The 12,201-nt window shown below is 46.6% G+C and overlaps 1 protein-coding gene across 7 annotated transcripts in view; it reads right to left on the bottom strand.

The window, feature by feature from the left end:
- BTBD10 (BTB domain containing 10) overlaps positions 1-10,396 on the bottom strand; it is a 49,576-nt gene extending 39,180 nt beyond the window's left edge. The window contains exon 1 of one of the 7 annotated variants that reach the window (XM_045012853.1): positions 10,107-10,396. The gene's annotated coding sequence lies outside the window, so the exon portion shown is untranslated. Of the gene's footprint in view, positions 1-6,279; positions 6,395-10,106 lie in introns of those variants that run through there. The other 6 variants (XM_045012854.1, XM_045012845.1, XM_045012846.1 and 3 more) reach the window with 6 other exon arrangements.
- Positions 10,397-12,201: the final 1,805 nt, after the last annotated feature.

The following is a 12,201-nucleotide window of genomic DNA, read 5'->3' as shown; positions in this document are numbered from 1 at the left end:
TATTATATGAATGTGATTATCCAATTTTTATGCATGTATCATTTCCGTATCTAAAGTTAGGAATATTGACTATGTATGGATGTGTATATGGGAGACACCCACCAGACAACAGCCTTGATGGGCCATTAGGAAGAAACAATAAGACTTTGAAGATACTAATCTCTCTTCTTCCTAAATGGCATCCTAGGACATTGCGGTGACACTAATAGGTCAGGTGGTCCTGTCACCTGGTACTAAACACCACCTTGGACTTCTAGTAATTTTCCACTAAAAGGAGGAGGAGGTAAAGACTGGGAAACAAAAGATTCCCACCTTATGTAAATCTTATTTAAGGCTGGGGAGCGAGTTGATCTTGGTTCACTCTTCACTGAATCCCCACTCAGTATGACTGCTGGAAACACCTAAGGGACAAGGACAAAGGGAAAGGGGGCAGAGTACTGAACCCAGGCTGGAAGTGGGATCCATCTGGTCTGTGAATAAGATACCTGAAGATTTAAGCTGCAAGCAGGGTAGCTAACCTTTAAGAATTTCTGCAACCTGTTCCAAAAGCAACATTTAGGGTGAGAAATTATTTCTTGAAACCAGTCTCTTTAAGATCTTAAGCTTAGTATGCATGTTTTGTTTTATTTTCTTAGTAATCTGCTTTCTTCTGTTTGCTATCCCTTTTAATCACTTAAAATTTACCTTTTATACCTTTTACAGTTAATAAACTTATTTCTTGTTTATAACATAACCCAGTTTGTGCAATTCATATCGGGGGGAGAGGGGGAGGCAAGAAGCTGTGCATCTCTCCACATTGAGGGAGAGGGTGAATTTTTATGAGTTTGCACTGTGCAGACTTTTCTATGCACTGGGTTTACTCCCCAAAAGGGGGTGTGCACTTGAGTGCTGGGCAATTTCCTAGCTGAATCTTCCCAGAGAGAGCTGCTTGCAGACTCTGTGTGATTCTACAACTGGTGCGTCCTTACCTGTGTGTGTGTGCTGCCAGAGGCCAGAGAGCCTGATTCAGCAAAACAGGGAGAGGGAGCCCAGGCTAGCGAAGCAGGCAGGCTCAGTGAAACCCAAATACATCAGGTGGCATCCCGGACAGGGGGTGGAGGAGTCTAACCCATCACAGGCTCCCTATACTATTCTAGGCTATATCTACACTAGGAGAACTTTACAAGTATAGGTATACCAGTATACTTTTATACCAGCAAAGCGCTCAGAGCACATACAGAATTAGAACAGCAAAACTGTGCTTTGTATGAGTATAGTAAATCTACACCACCCCCTGAGCAAAACAAGCTATATCCATAAAAGCACAGATTTACCAGCCCAGTGTAACTGTGTCAATACTAGGGGCTTCTTGTTTTACAGCTGTGTCATCAGAGATCATGCCTCTTCACACTCCTGACTGACACAGCCATGCCAACAAATATCCTAGCCTTGGCACCTTACCCTCCAGCTCAAGCCAGCTACCCTATCAGAATAAGTATGCAGCAGTTAATTTCAACTTTTTATAAAAATTAACGTTTGAATATTAAACAGCTCTCAATTTAACTTTTACACTGGAAAGTGATGCAAAAGAGGTCAAACGGACTAAACTGCAGCTGAAGTGGTAGCCAACCTTCTGGAGGGAAAGGAGCAATTTAAAAATCTGCCTTTTCTCCTTCAGTTTCCTCATCCTCCCTTACCCCTCTCACCACATTCATCTTTGTTCTCTCCATCATAGCTCAGTGCTTTGAGCGTTGGCCTGCTAAACCCAGGGTTGAGAGTTCAATCCTGGAGGGGGCCATTTAGGGATCTGGGGCAAAAAATCTGTCTGGGAAGTGGTCCTGCTTTGAGCAGGGGGTTGGACTAGATGACCTCCTGAGGTCCCTTCCAACCCTGATATTCTATTCCCTCTCTCCCTTCATTTAATGTAACAGACATAGGGATTGTAAGTAAGTTTGAGATACTAGATCTCTGTACCACTGGGAGACAGTGGGCAGCTACGTCATCACCAAGAAAGCCCAACCTACCAGTGTCCCCAATCATATACTGTAACATAATGTTTCAATGTAGCACATAATAAATAACCTCTTACACAGGAATTCTTCCCAGGATCCTGCATTGTCCTTAACTGGATGCTTCAGAGACAGGAAAAACTCTACAATGCCTGTGGCATTACTATACCATGGGGAAAGTACTTACTTCCTGACTATAGTTAGCAAACAGGTGACGCCCTAAAGAATGAGGATTTGTGCCACTGTAATTTTTTTAAATCATAGCTAGTGTAAGTACAGATGTTATTTTTACTCATCTAAATTGCTGCTTGCATCAGCTTTTTTTATTCAAGTTTATGCCAGTCCAAATGACATATTTAACCTCTTACTGCTCTAATAAGACCAGGTCATAAGAGAAATGTATCAAAAGATAAAAAACGGTGTTGATACCACAGAGAGAAGCTGTGTGGTAGTCTGAACTGAATGAGAAAACATTTGCAAGTTGAGAAATCATAACTAATCTTGCTAACATTTCACTGAGGCAAATCCACTTTTATTGCAATTAGTCTCCCCTGGTAACAAATAGGCTTGGGGAAAAACAACATTAAAAATGATGACAGATTTCCACCTACACCAGGGATCATCTTCAGTAAGAATCTGGGATGTGCACAAAAGATATACTTACAGCCGCATACATAGAGGGTCAGACATTGATATGGACCTAATTAGCCTTTAAGATGGTAAAATGAGTTCTGTCTTGCCAATGAATAATGTAAGTAAGTCCATAAGGGGAGGAACTCCTATTGCACTCTGTACCTCATTTGGCAAATCAGAATACCTCAGCCAGGATGGGTGTGTGGTTACTATGTTTGCCTCTGTTCTCACTGCAGCGTCAACAGCAACTTAGTCTCTAGATGCCCTGGGTTTAGCTTCCTCAAGCAGTTGATAAAATAAGGGGGATAGTTTATTCCAGATATGGAAGACATAAATTAGCTAACAAACTGATAGTTGTATGCACATTTGACAGAATACTACATCTTATCTTGGCAATCAGGATCAGGAGAGAAGGAACAGATTTTCTCGACCCATCATGAGTTGTATGCACTGCACAACTGAGAAACTTGGGATTGGGTAAGAATATTTGAACCTTTTCTGTGTAACCTGGTAATGCTGGTCAGCTTTCAATTACGGGGAGGTACAGGCTCAACAAGAAGTCTACAGTTGGTGCTTTCGTTCACTGGCTGGCTATTCTCACAGCCTCTTTCACTGGAGGTAACAGAAAGACTATTTCTGCCTCTTTCCCGCACCCTCCCATCACCACTGACTCCAGAGCCAGAGACTATCAGCCATTCTCAGATGTTCCTGGAAACTCATGAAATATGAGATGGAGAGACTGACATTAGGACCACAGAATTGCCTGGAGTTAAAGATAACAACAGTGGCAGGAAGTTTATGAAAAGCTTATATTAAGTAGTGGTCCCCAAACTGTGGGGCACACCCACTAGGAGGGCACAGAGGAATGTTCGGGGGGCACAGCAGGGCCCAGGCCAGCCCCCATGGGGAGCAGGGAGGAAGCACCATCCAGCTACGCTCTGTCCCCAGCTCCACTCTAACCGTGACCCTGGTCCCCACTGCAGTGCCAGCCCCGCTCCCAACCACAGGCTTGCTCCCAACCATAGGCCACAGCCCCACTCTGGGGGAGGAGGGGGGAGCGGTGAGAAGGACCAGGTTGGGGGAGGGGGGGGCACATCACCAAAAAAGTTTGAGGAACAATGATCTAAGCTCTTGAGCTTCCACTTCAAAGCTAAATGAACCTGAAGGGTTAAGGCAAAGACGTCTGCTGAGAAGATGCAGCCATTTTTCTCCAATATATAAATCTAACAGGATGAACTCTTATCAGCTTTTTTGAGGCAATCTGTCTTTTGGATTCCAGGCATTGAGCCCACATCTCCCAAAAGGGCCAGAGGACTAGTCATCTGTATAGCAGAGCCACCTAATTGTAAAGCAGAGGGATTCCACATATGGCCTTTTAAGTGCTTACAGCATCACCTGAACTGAAAGAGTTGATAGCTCTTGAAAGGAAAGCATCACAGGCTAAACCTCAGACTCCATGCTGAATAGCAATGAAGTTGATCCCAGGCACTAGAATCCATCTCTCCAAGGTGTGGTATATTTGACAGATGGAAGGGAGAGGCAGGAGAAGATTCCCTGTTTTGTGCCACAAAGGAAAAAAACTAACCGAGTAAAAATGGCAGCAGACAGACTTAACTCCCAATAACAACTCTCTCTGTTACCCATCCTAGGGAAAAAAAGAAAAGAAAGAAAAAAAAAAGGAGTGGAAGTGTCAGAATTTTCAGTGCAACAAACAGACTCTTTGGCACCTGGGAGCTGGACATAATGCTATCAATCCTCCCTCAGGCACTGATGCTGAAGCCCTGAGAGGCCTGATACAGATGCACTGAAACCCAATGAAGCAAAGGTGTCCAAAACCAGATGGAGCGGATGCTAGAAGGCCTCTAACATAGAGAAGTGCCTGGCATGGAAGATAATGCAGCACCATGCTGGCTGTAATGGGGTGGCCATTTAATGAGCACCCCCCCATAGCCAGAGGTCACTTTGCAGGCCCCCTGCCACTTTTAACCTTCCTCATGTGAGCCACTTAATTGCTGCACACAGATTTTCATGTAGATATTAAATCAGCCCCAGGCAAGGGTGTTAACAAAAATGGCTCAACAATCCTCAGGATCCCAAAATAAAAGTTCATCACCACACTACAGTCCATACTTTGCTCTGGTGTCTTCTTCCTCAGCCAGAGCTCTCCTTCTGTCCTAGTCTGTTCTCACAGCCCATCCTCCCAGCTCTTCCTATCTGGAGCCTACCTTCCTAGACCTCCAAACTTCTAGGGTCAAACTCCATCTGAATTTCCCCACAGGAGCCTTCTGCTCCCTGTGCTTCTCTGTCACAGCTCCCTTGGTCTCAAGTCTTCCATGCAGGAGCTATTCACACACTATGCAGTTTCTCCACAATTTACTGAGCTTTCCACTGCTCTTTATAGGGCAATCACTGTGATCTCGCCAAGGTGTGGCTGATTCTGTAATCAGGGACGGCTAGCACCGGGCCTCCAGTGGCACACTAATCTGTTACACTGGCTGTGACATCAAATCAAGTTGTGAGACACATGGCTCCATTTCTTCAACTCCAAATAAACACTGTGCAAGCAAATAATCCTCTAAAGGTTCAATAGGTCTTTCCACATTGACACTGAAGCCAGTGTTGAGCTTGACAGAGCAGACATCTTCCAACTCTAGGTGTCAGATTTTGGGGAAGGCAACTATGAGATTGAAGAGTTCTTTGGTGGTAGCTTAGCCTAACCCTCAGTATCAAATGTAAGTGATAAGTCCTTGGACATCAAGCTTTTGCTGGCAAGGAAGTCTGCTGGATGCCTGTTCCTGATTCACCAGATAGGGGCCAGGTACTGCACAGTGACTGCTCCAGTTGATCAGTAAGAGGACAATATTCAATTAGCCAACAAGTGGAATTTAAGGCTAATACCCCAAGCCCTAGATGTATGATCGGTAAAAATCTAATACAGAGAAAGCAGAGTAGGTACAGAAAACTCATCTGTTGCAGACACAGTACCCTCAGAGGTATACATCTTAAAGCTGAACAACAGACTCACAATCGCACAAGGAAGTCTCACTGGAGCCTGGAAAATGGAATGCCCAATGAGGCCAAAATTTTGACAAAAGTCACACTATTAAATATTCCAAATTTCTAAGTTAAAATACTAAACTTCCAAAAAGGGACAGACAGTCAATTTGCTGCTCACTGTCTACAGTTGTCGGAAGAATATGAATAGCAGTTGAACTGCACTCCTTTATATATCCTTAGCTGGGATGAGATGAGGAGATAAGCAGGTATGCTTATAGTCCCAATGACATCGGCTTTATAAGACGTTCCAAGTGAGCATTTGCCATTGGTGGGCGCACACATCCTAACCCACCTACAGTGCAGATACATGTCTGTTGAATAAATTTGCTGTAGACTTAAGTACACATCAGCTATATAAAAGCTACTTCATGTGGTTGTATATCAATCATAATTACTTATAAAATGTTACTAAATTGACACTGATCAAAGCCTAATTGATAAACATCCCTTGCAATACAGCATTAACTACCATTAGGTTAGGTGAGATGCAAGTAATTCAGAATTTAAAATAGCAGCCATGTACTCTACAGTGATGTTAAGAAAACTTCCCCTCATGAATAAACAATAGGTGGCAGTAGAGTAAAACTGACAACATTCTCACCTGTGTAACAGCAGATGTAGAAGAACAGTCTTAAGTTTCACTTTATTCCTACTGCAGGAGTCATGGAAGAGAAGTGTCTAGTCACACAACAGCACGCACCTAAAAGCTTGTCCTCCTACTTTTCAAAGGACATCACTAAATCAGCTCTGTGAAATTCAGTCACTCAGCCTACTCCTATTGATTTCAATGGAAGCCGGAGTGGGCTCATCCTACATGAAAGCAAAATCTTGCCTGCTACTGCAGGACCAAATAGAATAGCAATTCACAGGTTAATCACTCATCTCCAAACTTATATGCAGGGCTAGATGTCAAAAGGCCAGTCACAGCTATCAACAGTTCAACTGCCTCAATAAGCGAGAATACCATTCCAGCAGAACCATAATTAGTTCAATACTACTCAACACCAGTGACAAAAGGATCATGGCATAAACTTTGACTCACTGCCCAAGAGCCAGGAAGGGTTTATAAAGGAGGAAGTTTCAGCAATCAATGAGCTAATGGGTATTTCTACACAGCTTAGAAAAACCTGCGGCTGGCCCATGCCAGCCAACTCTGGCTTGCAGGGCTCAGACTGCAGGGCTGTTTCATTTCTGCATAGACAGCCAGGTTCAGGCTGAAGCCCAGGCTCCAGGAGGAGGGTCCCATAGCTCAGGCTCCAGCCTGAGCCCAGAAGTCTACACAGCAATGGAACAGCCCCTGAGCCTAAGCTGGCTGGCACAGGCCAGCCACAGGTTTTTCTTTGCTGTGTAGACATACACAAGGCTTTGGGCAAACGTTTTATCTGTGTGGATGGAAGAAAATGTCGTTTTAGAGATGCCATACAAGGAAAAACTGCTAGATTTAGACACACTGGATATGTCGGAGTGGAAAGAGAATAAGTCAGAGATGAAACCGAGACTGCAGTCCTGAGTAAAAGAGATGGCAGCTGTGGACAACAACGGCACTAAGAAAGGGGAGAGAAATGTAGGGAAGTGAGGGGAGAAGATAAACAGTTCAGTTTTGGCTGCACTGTCAGGTTGAACTGAGAAATGTATATACCATCATTGTTTGTGATGTTACTGTAGTTTGTTGGTCCCAGGATATGAGACACACAAGGTAGATTAGGCTTGAATGCTAGTCCATTCCACCAAGAGAAGTTAGTCCAATAAAAGACATTACCTCACCTACCTTGTCTCTCTCAGATGCATATACATAAGGTGAAGTACAAAGGTTTTAGTCTGAATAGAAAAAGGCAGGTCTGAAGTAGCAAGGAAGATCTGTAAATCTGCATAAAGATGATAACTAGAGCCTTGCTTTTGAATTAGATCATCCAGATATAATGTGTAGAGGGGCAAGAGGAATCCAAGAGCCTTGTAGTACCCCCAATGAATGTTGGAGCAAGGATGAGGAGTATCCTGTGAATGAAACATTGAAGAAGCAGTCTCAGGTAAGAGGAGAACCAGTAGAGGGCAGAGCCATTGCAAGCCAAAGGAAGGACAAGATTTTAAGAGCATGACTGATGTCAAAGTCAGTCAACAGATAAGAATGACAAAGATGGAGTACTTATTCATGAATGTTGGTGAGAACTAGTCAGATGAGTGTGTACAGGGAGATTTTGGAAAACCAGTAAAGTGCGTGAAACAGCTATGGCTTATTGCTAAAAGCAGCCTAGTCAGCAGTCTCAGATTAACCAAGGCAGGAGGGGAGGAGGTTTGGGGTGCCACAGAAAGGGCAGCTTGACCCCGCGTCCTTCCTGATAAGAATTGTGTTGAAGTTGCTGATACATGCATTTTAGAAGAGCAGAATGTGCCTCAGGAATGTCTATTGGGGCCTCAGGGCTGCAAACTCTGGAAAAACCCACACCTGGTTAATCAATAATCAGAAGTATCAGAGGGGTAGCCATGTTAGTCTGGTTCTGTAGAAGCAGCAAAGAATCCTGTGGCACCTTATAGACTAACAGACGTTTTGCAGCATGCAGCAAGTTTGAGGTAGTTGGACTCTTTTGGACTCTCCCTCTGGACTCTCTCTCTCCCTCAAGAGCCACACTCAGCTTTGGAAATCATCAAGGGTTGGGGGTGTTTTACTAACCTGTTGCGGACGTGTGTAAGTGCTTGAGACTAAGTAAAGTTTAGCTTTAAGTGAAAGCACTCTTGCGTTGTCCTGTTTGTGCCAGCCATCTATCGGTCGGACAGCCGTGTCTCCCGATTTATTTCCTGACACCACTTCACACAGAGTAAAAGTTACCAAGAGCTTTGAGTTGAAAGAACCCCGGGTAACAAGTGAAGTGGGCATTTCCCAAATTGGAGAGGGTCAAGGATGGAGTTGAAGGAAAAGAACTCAAGACAGGTGTTAGATGACATTCCATGAGCTTAGAGTTGAAATGGAGGAAGGAGATGAAGTGACAGCTGGAGAGGTGAGTGGGGTTGCGAGTGGGTTTTTATGCTATGTTGCTTGCAGCATTGGTGATCAACTGCATTTTACTCATCCAAAAACTTGCAATTGCATTTTGTCAAAGCAATTTTGTCAGAATACAACATTGTACATTTCAGGTGTCACCACAGCATTACTAAGCAACTCTTTGAAAACAGACACTTCAGGGCAAGGAGGCACTCTCAATAGTTTCAGGAAGCTCAGCAGAAAAGCTGGAGTTGCTGAAGAAAACATCAGAACTAAGAATTCATCAAGGTAAGGCAGAGTTGCTGGTCAATCAGTACATTCACCATTATATATCTTATGGCAGTGGTTTTCAACCTGTAGTCTGTGAATCCCTGGGGTCCACACAGACTATGTTTAAATTTTCCAAAGGGGTCCACACCTCCATTTGAAATTTAGGGGTCTGCAAATGAAAAAAGGTTGAAAACCACTGTCTTATGGTACTAGAATAGAATTTCAGATTACACTGTAAAATATTGACAAAGTCAGCATCACCAAAAACAAATCTCAAATCCAGAAGAATCAGGGACAGGCTACAGGCTTACCGCCACCCCACCATCTCATTGTTTTTATCTAGCCACTCATTGAGAGTAATTCAGTTTGGTGTTGAGAGAGCAGCCCCAAAAGCTAAGTGCCCTGCTTTAAGTGACTATACACAAAGGAATGTTTCACTGTTCACTAGTCATCACTGGATGGAAGGGATGTTAATTTCATAGAAACCTGCAGAACTGCCCTTTACAGTTTAATCACTGGCACACAAGAGAACAGAGCTCCTTTCAATCCCCAACAGGAAATGCAACTGACACGTGACAGAAAACCTTCATTAGCACTATTTATTAATAGCATCTCCAACCACTTCATTCAAAAGCAACTAGTCTGACTCGCCAACCAAGGGCATCAGGAAACAAACCCACTGTTCATCTTCCCCGAAAGCAAGATATCAAGTGTACGCGGAGTACCTAAGGAACGGTCATTTATAACGAAGTAGCACCTTATAGACAGTCACAGCAAACCTACTACCGGGGGGGGGGGGGCGGGGGAGAGATGGTCAGTGCTTTAAAGGGCCCAAAGCAGGAAACTGAAGGGGGGGGTCATTTATCTACACCCCCGCCACGCCACCCCCAGCCCCCGAGACACCCCACTTGTGGCCAGACAGCAAGTGTGAAAAATCGGGATGGGCGTGGGGGGTAATAGGAACCTACATAAGAAAAGGACCCCTATAAAATCGGGACATCTGGTCACCCCTACAACCCCGCAGCCTCCGCTCCCCGCCCGGACCTCCAGCCTCCTCCCCCCCACAGCTCCGCTCCCCCTCGGCCCGGCTCCACGGCCCACTCCCGCCCCCACAGCCATCCAGCCGCTCTCCCCACCCTGTCAGCCCCCGCCTGCCCTGGGGGGCCCGGCCGACCTCCCACCTACACGCCAGGTTCCGGGACAACGGCCGCCTCGCGACCAGGCTGGGGCTGCTGCTGCACCTTCCAGGCCGCTCGGCCTCGGCTCGGCCGCTGCAAGCTCCTCCTCTCGCGAGAGAGCAGGGAGGAAACGGGAAAGGGGTGAAATATCGCGAGGTTTGCGCCGAACGCCGGGTATCGTGCGGGGGACTGTAGGGGGCTTGCTGCTTTCCAGGCGGAAGGGGGTGGGGGGCGCTGCCTGGTGAAACCGAAAGCGAGGGCGAAGCCCGGGTCGAGGCGCGTGTCTGTCTCCCGTGTGACGTTCGGCGCCCCAGGGGGCGGGCTGGGCTGGGCAGCCGGATGTGCCAGCGGGAGGTCACCGGTTCCCATGGTGACGGGGTGGTGCCCAGAGCCGCTGGCAGCAGGAGTGGGACAGGCCGGGGGAGGTAGTGTGGGGGCGGTGCAGCGGCAAGTGAGCGACGGAGGAGCGGGTGGGGGGAGTTGGGGCTGCGAGAGCGGGACCTGGGGGTGCCGCGCAGGGGAGGTTTTCCGGGGGAGTCGAGCGGGCGCGTGGACCGGGGGAGATTGACGGGCAGGAGCTGCCCCCTCACTCTTAGCGCAGCAGGTTACAGACCATGGGGGGCGGGAATGAACCTCAGAACCGGGAGATTCTTAGTTCTCCGTGGCAGCTGGCGGCCTTGGTGATGGTAGCGGGTGAGGAGGACGAGAAGCTTGAGAACGATGATCCTTGGCTCATCCGGCCTCTGTTAACGTGGCTATGGGGGGCATGTAGGACCCTACAGACAGTCGCTAGCCTGCTGTCAGTTTCACCCACTCGGCTGGCCGGCATCTCCTCCCAGCGGTCAGACTGCAAAGAGTTTACAAAACAGCTTTCTGTAAGTAAGAATGACAGACGGGCCCGGAGAACAGAGACATACCAGTGTTGTTCTAGTGGTCATCTTTATTGGGACTAATTGGCGTACCAGCTGTAATTTGTGGCTGGGAGCGATGTCGTTTTGCCACACACTCAGAACTTTGGGTTAGGGTGTGATGCTTTTGAATTATGGGTTGTCACAAGATCAGCCATGCTGATGAGTTTTCATGTGCTTGTCGTTTTGAAACCAATACCATAGCGTTAGATTTGGATCCTGGAATTTGAATATGAACACCCTGGTAAATTGAGCGGGTCTAGATCTGTGGTTACAATTTTGGCCCAATTCACAAAGTATAATCATGAAGGAGGAAGTAGATATATCAGTACAATAGCTATGAAATTACTCTGTTCTCTCCCCCATCTATATGGATCTTTATGTTTCTCAGAGCAAGAAAAATGGATAGAAACTAGTTTACTGATGGTGGACAACCCAAGCTGAGGCATACAAGTTGAAGCGCAAATAACTTCTACATGCCTGTGTTCATAGATTCTCTCTTCTCTTCTCCCTACAAACATGCTCCAAAAGCTGTGGGCGTGAGTTGCTTCATCGCTCTGCCTACATAACACAAGCTAGCATTTCTTGCATAGAGGTGCATTCATCCTTTATCACTGAGCTCACCCATATCCAAGGTTTCTTGAAATACCTGGAACTGAACATCATGTACATGTCCCACACCATGACACCTTCCTTCCCCTGATTTGGTCCATTTAGAAGTCCTAGACATACTGATCAAGAGCAAGTCATTGCTGGTTGGAGAAAGAGAGAGAAGAGTAACTAAAGAATCCTTAAAAAGCAACAAAGAGTCCTGTGGCACCTTCTAGACTAACAGAAGTATTGGAGCATGTGTCTGACAAAGTGGGTATTCATCCACGAAAGCTTATGCTCAGGGCTGGTGCAAGGAAGTTTCGCGCCCTAGGCGAAACTTCCACCTCGTGCTCCGCCCCCCCCAGCCCTGCGGCATCTCCCCTCCGCCCTGAGGCGCCCACCCGTGGCAGCTCCCCCCCCGCCCTGAGGCACCCCCCCGCGGCAGCTCCCCTCCGCAGCCATGCGGCACTTCCCCACCCCAGCTCACCTCTGCTCCGCCTCCTCCCTGAGCACGCAGCCCCTGTTCTAATTCTCCTCCCAGGCTTGCAGCGCCAAACAGCTGATTGGTACTGCAAGCCTGGGAGGCGGGAGAAGTGGAT

Source organism: Mauremys mutica, chromosome 4 (assembly GCF_020497125.1).
Source record: "Mauremys mutica isolate MM-2020 ecotype Southern chromosome 4, ASM2049712v1, whole genome shotgun sequence".
Taxonomy (NCBI): domain Eukaryota; kingdom Metazoa; phylum Chordata; order Testudines; family Geoemydidae; genus Mauremys; species Mauremys mutica.
The sequence above is the reverse complement of the archived record's forward strand: the minus strand, read 5'-3'. Positions and strand labels throughout refer to the sequence as shown.